The 21,150-nt window shown below is 44.3% G+C and overlaps 1 long non-coding RNA gene and 1 pseudogene across 1 annotated transcript; both read left to right on the forward strand.

Annotated features, from left to right (window-relative positions):
- Positions 1-1,746: 1,746 nt before the first annotated feature.
- LOC139053804 (uncharacterized) lies at positions 1,747-9,417 on the forward strand. The gene is made up of 3 exons (XR_011510792.1): positions 1,747-1,909; positions 2,240-2,329; positions 6,603-9,417. It is a non-coding gene; the product is annotated as an uncharacterized lncRNA (long non-coding RNA).
- An 11-nt stretch (positions 9,418-9,428) lies between these two features.
- On the forward strand, positions 9,429-14,358 carry LOC135897013 (putative nuclease HARBI1; annotated as a pseudogene).
- Positions 14,359-21,150: the final 6,792 nt, after the last annotated feature.

Raw genomic sequence — 21,150 nt, forward strand, 5'->3', positions numbered from 1 at the left:
GAGCATGACAGCAAAGAGCTCATATAAATAATAACTGTCAGACATCGATAACACATTGTCCTATAGTCTGAGATGGCACAATGCCAGGGCTGGTCTTACCATTTATCTATTGCACAAACGACCAAGAGCAAGTAGCAAGACACAATTTCGTTTGAAGCGGTTGGTTACGGCTGTTCTTCTTGCTGCCATGTTGGTACACAGCTCTGGCAGCCTTCCCAAGTAGTCAACGATACAAGACACCCATGCACAGTGGACCTAATGTAACACGTGTCAGGTATTAGGCAAAGCTAAATACTTTTACAGTCTTATTGTCTAATCAAATACGCATAACAACTGTGCGCCGTTTCTGCTCGCGGGTGGAGCTTCTGCGGCCGCCTCCGCGACGCAACCAATCCCGCAGATTCTTCGCAGCGATTCAATCGTGCGGGCAGACAGCCTACTTGTCGCTGTTTTTGCGAGACCTTATCACAGCTTCTCGACCCTTTGCGGCGGCTGACGTCCCTCGGCATGTCACCATTCATCTGTCTTTCTTCCCGCAATATGCAAAGCGAAGAGCTATCTTTCACGAGCAGCGCGACAGAAAACATCCTTGTTTGCGTGTCTAGAGAGCCCTCATTTCTCGCTGGGTCACATTTACCGTCTGGCCCAGCGCATGTTGTGGAAGAGGTGGTGCGACAAATACAAGCGAGGTTCTCCGTCGCTTATTAAGCAGTGGCTGTTTAGTGCAGTGAAAACAGTCACAACGTTTGGCTATGTTCAGCGAAGCGTCGCACAGCGGTTAGGTTTACAAATGGGGCCATAGATGTGATTGATGCAGGTGCTAATTTCGTGATCAGGTTGAAAGTTCACGTATGATGAATATGGACGAAGGGAAAGTGGCTGCCAATCTAATTCTCCAGTGAAGAAGAGTCGCAGAAGTGCTTAAAGATAACGGCTATGAACCCTTCGACGTTTCTGATGTAATCAGTAATACGAATATCTCTAAAAATATATAATCGCTCTCTGCCACACCTTCGACGTCTTTGCGGTTCTTGATGCATCCAACTATCGACCTCCACTGCTCAAACAATAAACACGTATTTGTAAGACACCGCATTGCTTGATCAACATGGATGTGCCCCGCGCTGTATTCCACTTGTGCATTGCACTGCACTTGTGGATCGCACTATTCGGCGATTCTTCGTTTTTGGATTCATCCGCAAGGTGGCAGGGCACGCAATGATCGCACTTGCGTGCCCCTCCATTAAGATTGTAGCTGAATACACTGTAATGACCTCTACTTCGGCTCTCTAATTCTTTTGTACAATCCATGGATTTAGTAGTTCGTATGTAGATGTAATTGACATCAGATAGCGCTTTTCTTGGCGAATCTACTGGCTCTTAGAAATTATCGTCTCGAAGATTTTTGTTACTGGTGATCGAAGAACAAAGTTATAACTGGCACTTCTCTGATTGTAGTGATCTTTCTTTTCCACAATAACTGGAGACAGGGCTTCATATTCTTACAGAACAAACAAACATCTCGTTCACCGTTCTAAAAAGAATACTTATTTTGTTAAACCGCCGAATTCCACTGCCTTGCTCGCTGAGCTTCGAAACCTTCTCTCTGGACTTGTGACCCACTTACTGATAATTTATTCAAGTACCATTTTATCTATGGTGAGCATAGTCCACAGCAACTTTCAAGTGCGAGTTCTTATGGCTTTATCTTCCTACGTCATGTGTTCTTAGGCAACGATAGGGAAGTCCTCGTGCCACTCTTAGGCTTTGTGATCGATTACGTCCACAGGGTGTGCCCAATTACTGCATCGTCGGACGCTTTTCTTCGCAGAATAAAGACAAACCTTGGTGCCGACGTCCAAGGAGATCCGGATGCTATTACTTGGAGGCCGCTGCGCTTGCCCTACTTGTAAGTACGTATACGTCATTTGTTTATGAACACGTGAACCATATCTCCAGAGTATTACGTAGTAGAGTTCTTTTTTCAGAACCTATGCAGTTAACTTAGACCAAATCTGCACTAGTCGGTTGCTCAGCTCATCGGAGGAAAGCAACGATAGAACAAATAGTAATATCGCTTGATGGTAGGGACGCGCATAATTGTAGCGCGTATATACGTAGACCATGAAATCCTGTAGTGCTTAGGCAAACTGTTCCAATTTGCAACCGCAATTTACTGTTGCGCAAATATAGCTGCACGTATTTGATAGCAGTTATTGCACCACTGGGTTTATTACAGATGCTGATAAAATGGCGCCTTCCGACAGCACTTGCCTTCCAATGCGTGTCAATTGAAAGATCAGAGCCTGCCGCTTTCTTGGGGAGGACGGTGAGTCCCAACAGATATGCTGAGGATCTAAGGCAGGCGCTTCACTTACAAGTGTCTATTCAAAAGCACAGCTTGCTACGTAGATATACTGAATAAATGTGGGGCAACGAAGAGCAGAGACGAGTGATGAACAGATAAGAGCTTAGCAATGTCATTTGCGCAATACACAATGAAATTGCGGTTTGGCTCATATGCTTAGCTGTTGAATATAATCTGTCATGCTTCTAATAGCCTCCACGCAATACCCAGAATTCTCACATCAGAGAAACGCGGTTCACCGAAGGAAAGTGTGGAATGCGTTAAAAAAAAACTGCACCCAAATGCTTCTTCAAACACCTTGCATGTTCCCTGATTCGGTGGTCGACGCCGCAGCCAGTTTAGTCAAACGTAGGTTCTTCCACAGCTTAGCGGAATCCTATATATACTTTCTGTGGAACACTTCACGTAGGGATTGACGTGTTTGACTGAACAACCTTGCGTAGTGCCTCCCGTGATTCCACATGTACTGACTTTTAAAGCGACGCGTTCTTCACGAACTCTACCGTGCATTCCTGACCCTGGCTGACAGCTGGTGCTGTCTTGTCTAGTTGCTCATATTTGGGGAAAAAATGAATTACGTTCATGGTGAGATCGAGCCCAGGTCATGCACCACAGCAGCGCAGTCATCTAACAATTAGTCCAAAATGTATTTTTTTCTTACATGGTATTTCTTGAATTGTGTGTTCACAATATAGCTAGAAAGAGCAAAAACACACTGGTAATTTCCAGGTCATCCGGCACTACTCTACATCTATCGTTATAGTTTACTAGCATCTCAAGCCTGCACCCTAAGCGTGACGATGTGTGTTCTTTCATAGATGATACTAACAGCGATATTATTGCATTAACAGAAACTTGGCTACGCCGATATTTAGTGGACGATTAAATATTTCCCACTAAAGATAACAGAGCATACGCCGGCGTGATCGTTCTTTCAAAAAAGGTGGCGGTGTTCTAAACGCCATCAAAATAGCATTACATCCACTTCGCATCCATACAGACTCATCCCCTGAAATAATCTGTGCTGCTTGTGCAGCCTCATCGGTGAAAGTATTGGTAGGTGCCTGCTATCGTCCACCCGAAGCGGATCATTTCTTCATTTCTGAACTTCATAGCAGTACTATTTCTGCCATCTAAAAATGTCCAGCTGAAATAATTTACCTGGTTGGTGATTTCAATTTCCCCCAGAAAGATTGGTCGAATTTCTCATCAAAGTGTCGCGCTTCACTGCGCTTATTGAGTTGACTTTAGATTTTAACTTCTTTCAATTGATTCATGAACTAACTCGCGGTCCAAACGTTTTAGATCTTGCCTTTTCCAATGTGCCTGAAACGACTGATGAAGGTCTATTTCTACATGGCTTTAATGACCTTAGGCTTATTCATTTACCACTTAATGTGCCACCAAGCTATCGCATCCAGGAAAATTCGCGATTGCAATAGAGCCAATTATACGAATATGAATGTTGCGCGAAACGAATTCTACGTTAAAACGTTCCTGCCCCCATTTTCGGACAGGTCTGTTGAACAGAACAGGGTGCTTTTGAGGAATATGATAAATAATCTAGTTTACAAATATGTTTCTTTAGTATCTATTTCTAGCGATAAAACTAACCCATGGTTCAAGAAACCTCTCCGTCACCATAAAAACAAAGCATTTGTACAAAAAGGCTAAGCTGGCGTGCATGCCAGCAGCCTGAATTAAATACACTGATTGCCTCAAATCTTAATGTTCTTCCCTTCGCGCTTCCAAAAATAAGTACTTTTTGCATCACTCACCAGCTCTCCTTAAACCTAATCCCAAAACGTTTGGCGTGTTTTATCTCCTGACAATACTACCAAGCATTTTCCCTTGTGTAGTGATTATCACACACCACTTTCGGACTGTGAATGTCCACATGTGTTTACCAGATATTTTGCATCCGTATTCAGAAGGGAAGATCATTCCAACATATCCGCTGTTTCTCATCATGAACATCACTACATGGCTCCTATTACCATCTCCGCTGCAGGAATCGTTCATCTTGTTGCGAACCTGAAGTTGTCGGCAAGCGCTGGTGTTGATAACAAAACTAAAAAAAAAAACGAAAAACACTGCAGCGATCTCTAGCGAAATCTTTTGCCTCATCTTCCAGCAATGATTATCACCTGGCCTGCTCCCTACAGACTAGACAGGGGGTTAACCAAGGGGCCCGATATTTTATTAGTCATATCATAAGTAGCCAACAAACACTGACACCAAGGACAACATAGGGGAAATTACTTGTGCTTAATAAATGAAATAAAGAAGTGATAAATCTAATGGAAATTAAAGTAGATGAAAAAACAACTTGCTGCAGGTGGGAACCAGGGTTCTAACACTCCCAGGGTTCTACTAGGACACACAAATATCAAAGAAAGTGGATGGGAAAACGGCGCCGCGGTAGCTCAATTGGTAGAGCATCGCCCGCAAAAAGCGAAGGTTGTGGGTTCGGTTCCCACCTGCGGCAAGTTGTTTTTTCATCTACTTTTATTTCCATTATATTTATCATTTCTTTATTTCATTTATTAGGCGCAAGTAATTTCCCCTGTGTTCTCCTTGGTGTCAGTGTTTGTTAGCTTCTTATGATATCCCTACAGACAAGAAGTTCGCAAAGTTCATCCCGCAATGTATTTCACTGGAAGATTACCGCCCTATTTTGCTAACACACATTTGCTGCAAATTACGGGAGCATATTATCGCTTCTCACATATACAGTGGAACGTAATTCTTTCTTGTTTCCTAAACAGGACGGTTTCTGGAAAAGTTTTTCTTGCGACGCGCAACAGTTAGGTTTTACGACTGACTAGCATTTGGACATGGGCGCTAACCTTTACACTAAGTGTATCTTTTTAGATTTCGCTAAAGTTTTCGACCGCGTTTCACATTCCCTTTTGTTCTCAAAATTATCTGCTCTTTGCCTTTACTCTCTAACCCTGTCATGGCTTCGTAATTTTCCTCCTTTCCGCCTGCAGGTCACTGCAGCTAACAATTTCACGTCATAATTCTGCATCGTATCATCTGGCGCATCTTAAGGCAGTGTTCTTTTCGGTGATGACTGCATGATTTCCCGCTCAAATAATTCTATGGATGATCACCTCGCTCTCCCAAGTGACCTTAACCACATTTCAAGCGTGTGTACTAAATGGCAAAAGACGCTTAACTCGACTAAATGGAAAGAAATCTCTTTCAGTCGCAAGCGTACAAATTCTAACTTCTCGTACCTCATTCATAACGCAATAGTATCTCCGGCATAAACATACAGGTTTTTACATGTTCACCTCAAGCATAATCTTTCATGAGAGAGGCACATTCAGAACATATCTGCCAAGGCTTCTAGATCGCTTGGGCATCTGTGCCGGAACTTGCGAAACTCCCCCAAGAATATAAGCAAATTGGCTTACCTAAAAACTGTGTGACCGCAACTAGAATTTGCATCAGCTATTCGGTCACCATATAAAAACTATCTAATCAGAATGCTAGAAACTGTACAAAATAGAGCCGCTCGTTCCATTACATAAAACCCAGTCCTCATTCGAGCATAACGCAGATAAAACTTGATATCTTTCTCGAACCAGTACATTTTCGTCGTTCCATTGCTCTTTTATGCCTATTTCATAAATATCATTACAGCACACGGCCGTCTCCATTACTTCTGGAAGCACTGCATAATTAATTTAGCATAAAGCGCATACAAGGATGGACCCGAACTTTCAATTCATCGGCACTTCCACGTCCAATTGTTCTTTGGAATGATCTTCCCGACTCTAACACATCCATTTGTGGCCATCACTCATTCCATGATTAGCTGCGGAAACTTTTTTCTAAGGAGGGACGTAGTGACTTGGGTCTCTTGAGTTGGTTTGCATTTCCATTCTCGTTGCTATTGCGGTATACCTTGTTATCTTGTGCATCTTATATCAGTGACAGTTCTTGTATGACCACTGTTTTTTCTTACGATATGTATTAGCCAAATATGACGCATTCATGTTACTCATGGTATAATACGATGTTCCTTGCGCCTATATACATTTTTTGTTATCATTTCCTCTGTACAATTTTTTCCTTTTACTTCTTGATTTGGATCTTGCTTCGTTATTTGATACTTGTTCTTAATGAGGCGTGTATTCTATGCAGACGACCGCGACGATGGGGACATTAACCTGTTCTGGACATTAAAATAACATTAGCGTCTGTTCTGACTGTTTTTCAACAGGTTGTCCAGTTGTTCCTGAAGAACATGTCCCTGTCATCTGCCGGCGTTGTAGTGCTACACTGCTATTTATGCTGGTTCTTGTTTCTCTTCCTCCATGCCCTTCTGGGCCCTGTAAGGTATTTTGGATAATAATAATAAACATATTGTATGCCAGAAATATGCTGTACGGGAGAAACCTGCAGGCACTAGCCAACATATCTCGATTTCGTGGCCAGAAAAGGTCTATAAATCACGCTGACCACGCCATGCATCAAACAAAAGCCACAAATACTTCTGCACTTGAAAACGTGCCTACGACAAGCAACTTATGAAGAGGTAGTACCAGTCCGTTTCAAACTCTCTTAAATCATACATGTCCTTCAAGTGACCAACCGTTTGAGATTACTGAATTTCTGACGAAACAATGGGCTCAGCGTTTCGGTCCAACATCCGTGTCTTCCGTAAGCTATGTAGTTCATTTAGGAAAAACAAATCAAAAGGCATGTCTTCTCCGTGGGGTGCGATCAAGTGGCCGATGGCATGCTGATTCAAAATGAAGTCTTTGCTAAGAATCCTTGAACCAAATCCCAAAATATTATCGCATATTTTACAACTTCTGCAACAATGATCTCTGGTCCTGTGTGCATCGCAAAGGCGACAATTCACAGTGGATGCAAAATTTTCGTTTTTGTGGAAGCAAGTTTTCACAGGTAACGTTTCACTGTGCAATTTAAAGAAACATGTTTTGTACATGGGGATAAGGGTATCTTGCGGACTCGCTCAAGCACGTCATGCCCTAGCAGACTGGAGAATGTAGTGCGGTAAAGGGAAGGCGGGAAAATCATTGATACCAAATGTTTGCACAATTGTTTTCTGGGCGCTTTGTATAGATAGTCAGTAGAAAACTGAAGCAAGAGCAATTGAGCAGCGAAATACATTTCATAGATAAAAACCGACAAACATGGTCATTCAGAATATTGGATTAAACTACCAGGTTGGGTAACGCATTGACTAAGTTAGATCTAATGAATGGTTGTGGTATTGGTGTGTGAAATGTCACGAAAAAAAAAAGAAACGACAGTCTATCACACGAATAGATGCACCAGACCAAGTTCACCAGTACATACATGTCTAAAGATACTGCGTCGCCTCTAATGCTCATAGGTAGAAGACCGTGAAAATGTAGCGAATATTGTATGAAAACGTCAACTGTCATATTGGGGCACAATGAAGTATCTGCAGTACATAAAATGTTTTTGTAAACAGGAACAAATTACATGCCACCGCCCTACGAAATACAGAAAGCCGATGGGGCGTATAGGTATCCGCATGACGTTGAAGCGCCTGTACATGTTCTCACCAGACATGTGCACTAATCTTATACGCTTAAAAATAAAGACTAAGTTATTTAGGTGGCACGGCTGTCCATTCTATGCCAGCGTAGTGAGTCGGCCTACATCCCTATAAACCAAAGCGAAGACGAGAGTTTTTTGACCAGTTTATCTGGACACTAGAATCCATACCAAACGTTTCTTTGAATGATAGGACTTTTCCAGTGCTTGCTTTGCCTGAGCAAAAAAAAAAAAAAAGCTAGACCATCTATGCAAGCCAATGCTTTGTATTCGTTGCCCAAAATGTTAAAACCATGAATGCCACTGCACTTTAGACTGTTTTACACAATGGCTCTAAATAAAGGGCGAATAGAAGTGCCAATAACAGGCAAACCTGTTTTAAAGAGGAAAGAATAGACGCCGGCTCTGACAACTTGCCATTGACAATGATAGTGGCAGAATAGTTAGTGCAGCACATGCAAACATCTATGTAAACAACGAAGCCAACATTGACGTATTCTGAAAGTTTGAAATGTAGGCATGGTTCACTCGGTCAAATGCTTTTACTAAATCGATCTGAAGCAGTGCAACGTGTTTACAGTGGGATGAGCAATAAGAAGAGCTGTTCGGATTACATGTACATTCGTTTGTATCGAATGACCTTTTAATTCGTAAGTCCGGTGAGGTATACTAAGTAATTACGTCGCATACTGAAGATGATTGCATAAGACCCGCATAAATTTTGTAGTCTACAATCCTAACTGTAATGGGTCTATCGCATTCTACAGGCCATAGTTTTTCCTTGCCACGACTTTTCCCAATTAACATAATATCACTTTTGTTAAATGATCGTGGTAGGCAATATGCAACAAAACTAGCAATAAGTAAACACCGTAAGAGAGGACCAAATGTAAACTTAAATGCTTTATAAAATTCCCCGGAGATACTATGAAGGCATGTTGTTTTGGAAAGCGGTAACTATTAAATGGCAAGTTCTGCTGCTCATTGGGTAAATGATAAACTAATAACAGAACCTTATCCTTATCCTCTGGTGGATAATTCAGTGAAGAGATGAAGTGGGGCCGAAAATAACTATTTGGCGCGGGAGTGGAGCTGAACAGATTTGAATAATATCTTTGAAGCCACTTGATTTTGCCGTCAAGGTTTGGGACATGCGTGCCATTCAAATAGATGTCTGTTATAAGGTTGCAATTTGCATGGAGACGCGCATCAAATAGCGCTTGGCGCGTTCGTTCTCCAGAGTGCAAGGCACGGGTTGTGCGTGAGCGATTACGAGCACCTTTACAGCGCTCAGCATCGTGCTCTTGAAGATGACTTTCAACAAGGCTGATTTCATTTGTATATGCACGACGTGCATCTGATTACAGCTTTTTAAGGTTATAAATACTTTTCCTGTACGTTTCTTTATCACCCGTTTTTTTTTTTAAAATACGACCTGATGGAGCTATTTTAGGTCGCTATGTCTCGAATTCCCAGTTTAAACATTTCCCAAGCTGCAAATGAGTGTACATTCTTAAAAGAGGTGAACATACTGCGCACATTAAATCTTTATAGCTAATTAAGCTTACATTAGGCTTTCATATTTACCCACTTCGGCTTGAAATGAGCGCGATCATTACCACCAAACCGCGCAATATCCGTGCTATGATCCGAGAATGATATAGCTTATACTGCACATGAAATACGGCAATATAGCAGTGCTCAAGAAACATATATGCGATTCAGACGAGCATGGCAACGCCTTTGGAAATGCACTTGGGAGTACGAACTCGTAGCACAAAACCAGGTATCAATTAGGCCAGCGTTATCAGTAATGCATGCTAGTGCATCAGCACTTCGACCGGCCCCTGCTAACTCAGTACAGTCAGATGAATGGCATACGCAACTGGAGTCTCCCACGATAACAAGAGTCCGATTGCATTCTAGCAGGTTAGCCACATATCGCACTTACGTTTTTATCGGACCAACGCCAACTACCTCTTTGAGATGAAGTATGTGTGTGCCATACTGCGTAACACGGTTGCGTAAGAGCTAATGCGCGCGCGTCAATTTCCTTCCCGCCGTAGACGCCGCAATGAAATGAGCAAATTTACAGCACGTGTTTAACTCGCTCCCCGAAAGCTACGCTTCGAATACATTCCAAGATGCGCGTTGGGCCCCCGTAATTTTTTTCTTTTCCATTTTTGAATTTTCGCGTCACAAAATAAATACATAGCACATACCAACTCACCCAATGAAAATTTGTTCTACATAGCGGTAGAGCTTTGGGGCCCTCGACAATGTTCTCTCTTTCAGGTGTGTACGACGTCATTGTGATACATAGTAGAGGTGGTAATGGGAGCCAGTTTTCACGTGAATTAAGGGTACACCGAAGGAAAATATCAGGCCGAGTTAAATCTATAGTTTGTTTCCATGGAAATCTATCATTCTCTGAAATGGGCCGTGCCACTAAAGTATACCACTTGCGTTGTTTTCTCGCTTACAAAAGCTCTGTTCTCGCTAGCAATGACGAATTTGTTTGTACAGAAGTTTAGTCTTTGAATCAAGGTGGATTGTATACTTTTATTTGATGTCGTCTTTAGAATCACCTATGGCTGGAAGTGCGCTACATTTTCTGTGGTACCACCAGTTCTCATTGGCCGGCAAACTTTAATGTAACTCCTAAGACTCATGAATGGCCTTCACCTTACAGTAGTGACTGGTGGCCGCTACATTGCAACCAAACTGTCATACAAACCTAGGTTGTCGAAAAACTAAAGGTCTCGCACTCGATGTGCAACATGCGCAATAACTGCACAATGTAACCTTTTAATATATTGATTGCAGGAAGGTTTGAAGGAACACATCTTGAAATCGATTCTAATTCGAATATTCAAAAAGAACGCTGGCTCGGGATACTGTGTGCAATTTTGAATATTTATCCTCGAAAACGTCATCAGAGAACAAAAAACATCGCAGAAAGCTATCAATATCTCACACCAATTGAGATAAAGAGACGCTCAACCAGCCTTTAGTAGAAACACAAGCTTCTTAACAAACACTTCTTAACAAACACAGAACAGGAGCACTTGAAACTGCGCTCAAAGTGCTCTCGCGAGTTCCAGCGCCTACCATTGGTCGAACAGGAGTGCGAGCGTCGTGTTTCAATGGCAGAGGAGGCGCGCTTTGACGGTGCCGAGAGCAGTCGAGAGCAGTCCAAGGTGCTCCGTCGTCAGCGGCGGAGTAGCAGGGAGAACGAAGGAAGTCACATGACTTTTTTGACGTCACTTCTGGTTTCATCCCCGGAAAAGCCGTGGAAAAATGGCGGACGGTGGTAGCGGTGGTAGTCGGCCGGTGCCAGCAAGCGTAATGGCAGTAGCTAAGCGCTGCCGTCTGGACGAAGAGTTGTTGTTGCTGTTTCGTGATGACAGCAGCTGTAGCACAGATTCGAGCACAAGCTCCTCTTCGGACAGCAGCGGCGATGACGAGGATTTAGCATTGTATGAGCAGATGTTCGAGCAGCTTTTTACTCCGCCGGAGAAGCGACCGAAGGTCGAGTCATATGTGGAAAAGACGGTCGCCGCCTATTCGGACGAAGAGGTGAGTTGTTGCATCCTACTCAGAACCTGTAATCAATAACCAACCTGCGTTTTTATCTTTGTACCTCACTAGTTTCGCAGGAATTTCCGACTGTCATGGTCGGCTGCAGATTCCCTTGCTGCTGAGTTCGCGAAATCGCCGCACTACCCTTCAAGAACTGATCGCGGAGGCCTGCCCCCAAAGTCGCCTCAAGAGAATGTGCTGTCCTTTTTGTCGTGAGATATCGAAATAAACGTTAATAAGGTATATTGTTGAGCTAATTGGTGCATCAACCACTTAAAACCGGCCTTAGAGAAGAACCAGACACAAGGAAGAAACACACAGACGTGGATGAAGCTGCTCGTTCACGTTTGTGTGGTTCTTCCTTATGTCTGGTTCTTCTCTGCTGCTGGTTTTAAGTGATAACATATCGAAATTATTTGCTAATAAAGAGAGAAGAGTTGTGATTTAGGATGAGTGATTGGAGGCATCTGATGACAAAAGCGTCATGGTACATCTAAGCTGGCGCGAAGCATGAAATTGAATGCACCAATACACTGCGTGAGGGTTTACCAACCGATTTCTCAAATGCTTATGATGGCTGGAAATTGCTTTTACAGGTCACTGCTCTTCTGCATGCGAAGGGCTCAAGGGCTCAATCTTCCCACCTGTGAATGTAAATGGGTTTGATCACACTTAATTCAGTGTGCCCAGTTTTTTTATTCCTGCTCTTGCCTATGGTTTTTAGAAGTATTTCAGGAGGAAAATACCGCATGGCTGTACCAAAGGTGCCTGATGAACACAAGTGAAGCTTTTTGAGACAACTGGGCAGATGCAAATTTTTCCTATACTTCGCTGCAAGGCTTGATGGTAACATGAGATGCTAGTTTAACAATTTTGCATTAATAAATAATTTACCCCTTTTTTTTAGGTATCCTGCCAATAAATCCTGCATACGGGATGTCGCAGGGTGATTTGAGGTTGGGGAAAGCACACATCACAGGATGATGTACCGCGTCATGGCGTTTCTTCTGGACATCGCGCCCCGTATCGTGACCTTCCCAGATGACTTGCAGAAGCTTGCTAAGCGTTTGAACAGGTGACCAAAAATTCTCTACTTCTGATTTGCGCCGTGCGTAGGCTTTGACTTTAATCAAAACAGCACGTCACTGCCATCTATATTACCCTTTAAAGCTGTCTTTTCCTTCACGAAACACTTGTAACTCTGAATGTTTTTTTGTTATACTTGTGCATGCTTACACGCTAATATTTTGATCTTTGTTATCACTAGGCTGTAATAATTTTTTTCACTATCTCTTTGTGTGTTCTGCTGCTAATGTATTGTTGGGGGCCAGGGGCTCTTCAAGACGTCCTAGAACGGCTTTTCCTTGGCCTCCTGTACACCCTGGTGTATGAATAAAAAGCCTGAATGAACAAACTGTGGATGCATTTGATGCCTTCCTGCACATGTAACAATGTCAATGGCTGTATGTTGCTACGAGGGGGCTTAACGTACCTAACTAAATAAAATACACATCTATACACTACCTATATATTTGGATGTCTATGTTCTGACCTCCTGTCACTGAGCATTAGCTGCAGTCTCTTCACACATTGCCCTAATGCCGTGATTGCTTTGCTGCATGCATGTGTATGCCCGTAAGGTTTTTGCACCCGGCAAACAATGCTTCCATATTAGTGAGGGCCATTGTTTTAATATAATTGTCTGAACATTGGGCTTGTCGGTCATGCTGGGCAACATGCAGGCCATCATCATTTGTAAACGTGTTTAGCAGACTGTTACAACCATATAAAGCCAACAGCCAAGGAAAGCACGGGGGAAATGAGCTGTGTTTGAAGCTGAAATGAGAAAAAAAGGAGGAGAAAGAAAAGGGGAGGAAGGTGGATGGAAAAATAACTTGCCACCGATGAGAGCCGAGGCCACGACCTCCACATTATGCATGTGTTGTACATGAATTTTGCTATAATGACGGCTATCAATCCGGCTTCTCGTAACATTTTTTTTTCAACTTTAAGGTTTCGGGGTTTCCAGACACCATTGGCTGCATTGACGGGAGCTATATTCCTGTTAGGTGCCCTGTTGGTGAGGTGCGGTCAGTGTACGTGAATATGCACCATTACCCATCATTGACGCTGCTGGGGGTAAGTGATAACCGGAAGAGGTTCCTTGATACCAGCACTGGTGCACCTAGTAAAATTCACGACTCTAGGATCTTTCGGCTTTCAAACATTTCGAAGAAATTGCCTCAACTCTGTGCTGGAAAATACCACATTCTTGGCGACGCTGCATACCCATCTCGAGAGTTTTTGATGACTCCCATTCGAGACTATGGAAGCCTGGATGCCTCTGACAAGGCATTTAACACCAAACTTTCATCCACCCGTGTGCTAATTGAAAACGCATTTGGGGAATTGAAGGGTAGATTTAGGCAGCTACAGCGTTTGGACCCCATCAATGTAGACAACATGTGAAAATTTATTATCTCTTGCTGTGTCCTTCACAGCATCTGCATCGACAACGGGGAATCATTCAATAGTCCACTTGAGGACATGCGTCTGAGCTCCCAGGTTAACAATGATCAGAGCGCTACTGCCGATGAAGTCTGCAGCGGAACATCTAGAGAAGAGAGCCTCTTACGGGCAGGTGTAGAAGTTAAACGAGAAAAAATTAAGTCCAAGATTGGACTGAAGAAGAGGTACCCACAAAGCCTGTAGTGATGCAAACACAGGGCTAAACATATGTTCAAAGCAATGCTTCGTGATGACCATGCACAGAAACGTTTTTGTCTTGCACGAAATAAACACTCATAAAAACATTTTCATCCAAAGTGTATGTACTGTTTTATTGCTTGAGCCCCAAGGCCTCACGGATGAGCTGAAGTTTATCTTCGTGCATCTTGCCACTTTCCTGGCGTTCTTGAATGCACTCAGCTTGCCGCTCAGCACGCCTCTTCTCCTTTTCTTCTTCTCTCTTTTCCCTTTGAGCTATTCGCTGTGCGCTTATAGCCCTCATTTGATAAAAAAAAATTGCATCTGCTGCATACGACCAGTACTGGCACAGCATTCCCTTTTCCTCACCTCTGTTGACCCTTTCATACTTTCACCACTTTCTGAATTGCTTGAAGGAACACTGGACATTTCAGGCACAGGTGAAAGTGGATCAGCTGAGCTGTCAGAGCTTGATGACGTTGACTTGTGGGTCACTCCAAAAGACTCCCTTTGAATCTCTGGCTCGAGACTGTCATCAATGCTTTGGATTTTTTGCATTTCATCGTCAAATGGGACAGGATGAGGTGAAGCACCTGATTTGTTGTTGTTGTCACTTGCCCTTTTCCTCTGCCTCATTACTGTTTTATAGCGATTTTCACACTGCTGTGGCGTTTTGTTACATCCAAGAACCTCGGCCAAATCCTGTGAAACCTTCTGAAAAAGCATCTTTTTGTTTTAAAACTTTTTGAATGGGCCCACCTGCGGAAAGTACTTGTAATAGTAATCTAATAGCAGTTTGGTTTCTCCTGGTGTCCACTCGGGAGCTGAAATATAAATGCGGATACTTTACTAAACACGTCGAATTCGTCAAGCAAAGCAGGCAGCACAAGTTCGACAATAAATGCAAAAACAGCGCTGAGACGGGACAACTGAGGAGGAGAGGCGCGTTTTGATGAATGAGTACAAGCGCTGTCTCACTCCTCTTGCAGCGCCGTTTTTGTATTCAAAGATGTACCAACAGCTCAACCTTCCGTTTTACAAGCTCACCTCCGCCGCGTCTTTTCACTTCTGGCGCTGGCTGCGGTCCCCTCTCGCCCACGTCTGATGCAGCGGTGTTCTCTGCAAGTGAACATAAAAGTTGCATCTGTAAAAAATGTACCGAGGTGCCTACTCTGTGCGACCTGAAATAAGGTCTTTTTTCTTCAGATTACTAAGCGTCTGATGTTTGCGACGGACGAAGCATGTAATCAGCCCTTGCTGTGGGCAAAAATAAAGAGGCTCGCTTTGATTGGTCAGATGCTGCACAGTAAAGCAGGCATATGCAGTAATCTGAAGCATCAACAGACAGAAGTGACTGTAAACCGCAGATTACAGTAGAGCAAGAAGGTGCGGCATTATCACGAGTGATGTTACAGTACGAATATTAACGGCTGCGTTCTCGCCCATTGTTTCCTCACACGTCGTGACGTCCCCGGCCGTTATCCTGAATACTCCATTCGGCGCAAAAAATGGTAAGTAATAAAAGAAATTAATGAAAAGAATCCTCAAACATGTCCCCATGCATAGTAATTGTCGCTTACCGTCGGGTATCTCGCCAACGTTCTCAGGAGTGGCCAAGGCATCGATGTGAGCTGTGGTGAGCACAAAATGAGATTGACGCTGCTATCTTTCACAGCTTATTTCTGGGAGGGACGACGCTTAACTGATGCTGCGGTAGCGGTGACTCCTTAATCGTGGTCATGAACAGCCGTTGTGCTTCTTCACCCACTGTCATGCTAAACACAGCGACGAACGCAAGGCCGCCACCGAATATGCTGCGCGCGCGCGACGGAATGCAGGCGGCAACGAGAGCGCGGGAAAAGTTTGGTCGCGGGACTCCCGACGTCACATCCTCCTCATCACTGCGTTGCTCTCGGAGCAGCGTGAACGTTCCAGTCGCGAGACGTGAACCCGCGTCCCCGCTGCCCTCGTGCGCTGCTCTGTCTGCTCGCTGCTCTTGCTCCTGTTCGCCCAATGGAAACCGGTATTAGTAAGTTCAAGCTTGTTGATTTGATTATTTTTTCAACTGACCTTTTTCGGCCGTCATGACAAAGATCCCTGACTGCTTTGCACGCTACGCGGCAAACAGCACCTTGTGTAACCATAATGTTTACCGGCAAACGCTGGTGGCGAGGGCTATGTATGAAGGCCAGTTTTCTGGTCGAAACGCGGCCTCTTGCGTGGGCCGTTCCCGGAGCTTGTGTTCAACCGGGCCAAAATGTTACATTATTTTCAAGTTTCTGTTATTCTTTTGCACTTTTAGTGTTTCATTCTATGAAGATTTAACACAAAAGCCGTGCGCCGTTGGTGTTTTGTTTCATGACATTTGTTTGTGGGCTGTCATTCTTGAAATAGCAAGCAATAACTTTGTAAAGAATAAAAGACAAGGTGCGAGGAACTTTAGCGATAGAATGGTTTGGCAATATGACTCGCTTGTACCGCATGTCATATAGCAAGGCGTGCCATATACGTATACCTAAATATAAGCTGAAATTTCCGTGGACGGACAACTCCGCCGACGCCAACACCAACACTGGATTTTCTGCGACACGGGGAGCTCAACGCTATGGCGGTAATACCGCCATTTTTCATTAATGTCGACGACAATTTAGACATTCCGAGAGACCGTATACAAAAACTGGGCTAAAACCCTTTTGGAATCAGATTCCCCAACTTAACTATTAGAAAGTATTACGTCCAACCGCTCGAGCTCGGAAGAAACATGTCTGAATTGCCTAAGGTGGATCGCGCTAACCAACTATTCTTCTGTATGTCTACATATTTATTTCAATCATTTTACAGCACAACGACGTGTTTAGCACAAACCAACACCGTTGACTATGTTTACCTTTATTATAACAGAATCGAAAGGTCTTTCGTGCAGTTATAATTTGCGGCTCTGCATCGCGAATTTCATAGAATGACAGAACGCTGAGCTAGTTGGTAAAGATTTATTATAGACTTTACATACGGAAGAGATTAAGTGCCTTAACACCTATCTGTCACGTGCATCGGCCCATGCACCCGACTGACACGTGGTCATACCATTCCAGAGCTTGCGCCGATGAGTTTTCTGTCTTCTTTCTTCTTTTCGCCTCAGTGATCCCTTCAGTTTATAGTCGGCGTTCGTGTTGTCCACTTCTCTTGTGTCCTGTCTGCATGCCTCACCTTCTTGCGTGACAGTGAATTCCGTCACTACCCACTAATTTTTCTTTCACGCGATGCCCGAATGTGTTGCAGCGCATCGGGGATAGAAGCGTGCATGTGCACTTTGTCCACACGCACACCTTTAAACCACTGAGGGAAGAAAAAAGCGATGCAGCCCACATCTCAGACCTCTCACAGAACAGCGTGTCAGATGCACTGTTCTCGCCGTCTTTATCTGAGAATTTGGCTATTAGAATTTTTAACAAAGTTTTTTATTAATATCCATAGTGCTTTCTCGTGTAAGAATCTTTGAGCGGCTCATTTTCTCGTCCGGTAAATTGAATATTTCTTTTTTTTTGCGGGTTGCATTGACACAGAGAACGTTGTGCGTAGAGCAGCAAACCGGTGCTCTGATAAAAGCTGCAGAAAGGGTATCGAGCAAAGAACAACCGGGGATGGCAGAGAACTAGGCTGTGTGCTAAATTGAGGATCTTTGCATGCGTGGGTGGTGTCAGCTGGCGCGGGAGAGAAATAATTGGAGATCAATGAGCAAAGAATTCCTCTTGTCGCAGACATAACCTAGGCTTGTGATGGTCATCAGGTTGATGAGGACGAACCGTAGAGTCGGGGCAGCATCACCTGCGCTGAATCATCATCTGTCAATTTATTTAAGTTGCGTCAAGTCATATTTACGGCGCGTCTTTTTTGCCGGTGCAGGCTCGCGCGCCATCCTCTAAGAACCATCCATTTCAACACAAGTTCCCAACACTGGGCAGCTTCACGCACGCTAGTGGCGGCAGTATGCGCAAGATCAAAAAGAGAACAATGGCAGAAGCGGTTTTCGTAGTTGCATCACTTCCGCGTGCGTGTCTACAGCTGTTGTTCTGGTATTCGTGCACCGGCAATGGATCGCATCCCGGCTTCGCCGCTTCCCGTCGTGCGATCACAAGTGGTGCCACGAGGTCGTGGAAGCTTTTCATATTCGCCGTTCAGAGTCTGCCTCCGCGCTCCTTTCTGTACGCTGGGGGCGAAGCGCCAGATGGGTGACAACATGAGCTCGTCAATGCACGGAAAGTATATACCTTGTGCGCGTCACACAGCCTTATATATATATATGTATATATATATATATATATATATATATATAGACAGTGCCGACATCGCTTTTCCGGACTTGCAACTTATACGCCGAAGCGGCGCCAACGGGCGAACGTCGTATAAACCTGCTAAGTTCTTTCCCCATCAAGAAAAAAAAAAAAGAAAGCAGCGGAGGAAAAATAAGCTATTCTTCCAACTTGTTCAGCAAAGCACACATGAACCTCTCTCTGGTACTCTCGGTGGTCGACGTGATCAACGTTGGTGAGACTGCTGCTTCCCCTGACAGCCTCGGTGCCGTGTAAGTTATATTGCAGTTCGTATTTCACCTGTGTGAGCGTACCGAATAACATATTCTTTACAGTGGACATGCGATTTACATTGGTAAAGTTGCGTAGTGACCAACAAACAGCTCGAAGAAAGGCATGGTCTTGGAAACAGAGTAACCTTAAGAAGCGCTGCGCAACGTTCGCTCGTTTTCCACGCCCTTCGCCTTGCTTACCGGTCCGCGCGCACGCACATTTTTTTGCAGCGTGCGCCCGCTGCACGTTTAAACACCACTCCAACTTGTGGAATTCCCATGCTGCGCTTCATACATAACTTGCAACGATGTGTAAGGTACGCAAGAAGCTCGGTGCCGAAAATGTCCGCGCGTTCCGTCCGTGCTTCGGTTTGCGTCAAGGGCGTTTGCACGCGCGAGCATGCACGTGAGGTTCCCCGCGACTGGCTGCAAATAAGGAACCCGAAGAGAACAACAACAAAAACCAAGAGAATCTAAAACAAGGCATCAGCAGCCGCGTACCACAGTGTGCTTGTTCGTGAGGATTAAAACTTGTTTCATTCAAAACTGAGCCTATAAAAAGAAGTCGCACTTCCGCCCGAAAGGCGAAACACCGATCACTATAGTAAATTAGTATATCGCTGTGCGATATTAATTTTACCAGCCGTATATTGTTGAAAACATTCGCTTACTCACTAAATTCACAACGATAGTATTTTTAAGTGTGACTGAATGAGGACGTAGAAAAAAATAGACACACAGAGACAGTGCAAGTCGTACCATCTGGATAGCGTCGCATCGCGGCAAGTATCGCGGCATGCGTTATACAACATGATGTCTTCAATTGTTCGGCCGTCAAGTGCGTCGTCCCCTAGCGAGTGCTGGCGCGCAGAAAGTCAGTGCAATAGAATTTTTTATAGTTTACTTGCTTTGGTGTGCCGGCGGCTCTCGTCGGCCGATACCAAGTGCAGTTTTACGCAGGTGAGCAGCGATTTTTTAACACTGTTTTCTGAAAGTAACACGTAATTTTTGCAAGAGAAGCCGCCTATCCGCACCATTAAGCTATGAAAAAAAGTTTTATTGATATCGTGTTATTTTACGTGCTCTTCTTGTTAGTCGAATGTTGATCGCGGATAATAATGAAAAGAATAATATTATAGTGAAATACACCAGGTTTATTTATTGCGTGGCACGACGAGATGCATATGACCAATGTACTTCTAGGTAAATCTAAGGGTATATATATATATATATATATATATATATATATATATATGTATACATTTGTCAGATACATCTAAGAGAAAAATTATCATAATATTCTCAACACACTGAAAAAGCGAAAAGTCCCAAGTGGAATAAGCGTGTTTAGCATGAAGTTCGGGGAGGCAGAGACGCTTCCGAGGGCAGCAAGGGACGCATGGCAACACTCACCGCAAACCAACATATATTCAAACGCCCAAAAGGCAGGCACACTGAAAGAGGGCATGCGGGCAAGCAAGATCAAGCGTCTCTACACAGCGCTGAGAGCGATTACCTCCGCGCAATCAAAGTTCGGTTGATGTTGCGCCGCTCGACGAACGGTAAGAGCGGAGGCGGCAGGCAGGCTCCAGAAGAGCCAGGTTGGTCGGCTGGTTGACGGGAGCGGAAGACCTGTCGATTATAGGTCCCCTCGTGCGTTGAAGCTCGACCGGGTCCCTCCGACAGCGTTCGGCCTCCCGAACGTCCCAACCAAGTCAACGCGTCCCCCCTCTTCGTCGCTCCTCTTCTCAGCTCCGTCTCCCTGCAGATTGAGCTGAGAAGACTCGAGGCTCAGGCAGCGTCTTTGCCTTCTCTAGGCTGCCTCAGCCTCGCGTTTCTTGTCTATTCGCTGAGCGCTTATCGGGCGCTTGCTCATTCGTAGTTTTATTCCTGTTTCATTATTTTGCTACGCCACGTGCGCACGTGCAGAGAGGTGTTGTCCTTCTAGACGATGCAGACCCCGCGGCGCACGTGATTGCAAGTTTTCGACGTCACTTCGTCGTCGTTGTCCAGGCGTCCCTTGGCAAAAGCGTGGCAGTTTGGGCGAGTTTGTATGTCATGACTGTTTTAGGCTTCTAGCGCAGCTCGGAAGAGCAAAAAATGGAAGGAGGTAGGGGTGATCAAAGGGAACGGAAAACAGAGTGACCGCTAACTTCCAACTGACGGTTTACTTGGTGACACAAGACTACTTATACACTCGGCAAGCCATATGACATCAGGAGATAACAAAGAAACCAAGCAACAAAACCGATAGTAACGAAGTGGTAACATATTCAGACAGCCTGTGGCTGCAGTCGGAGATACGCCAATTCCTTGCTTGATAATGATAATGAAGGTGAGCGTACAC

The sequence above is a fragment of the Dermacentor albipictus genome, unplaced genomic scaffold, assembly GCF_038994185.2.
Source record: "Dermacentor albipictus isolate Rhodes 1998 colony unplaced genomic scaffold, USDA_Dalb.pri_finalv2 scaffold_223, whole genome shotgun sequence".
Taxonomy (NCBI): Eukaryota; Metazoa; Arthropoda; class Arachnida; order Ixodida; family Ixodidae; genus Dermacentor; species Dermacentor albipictus.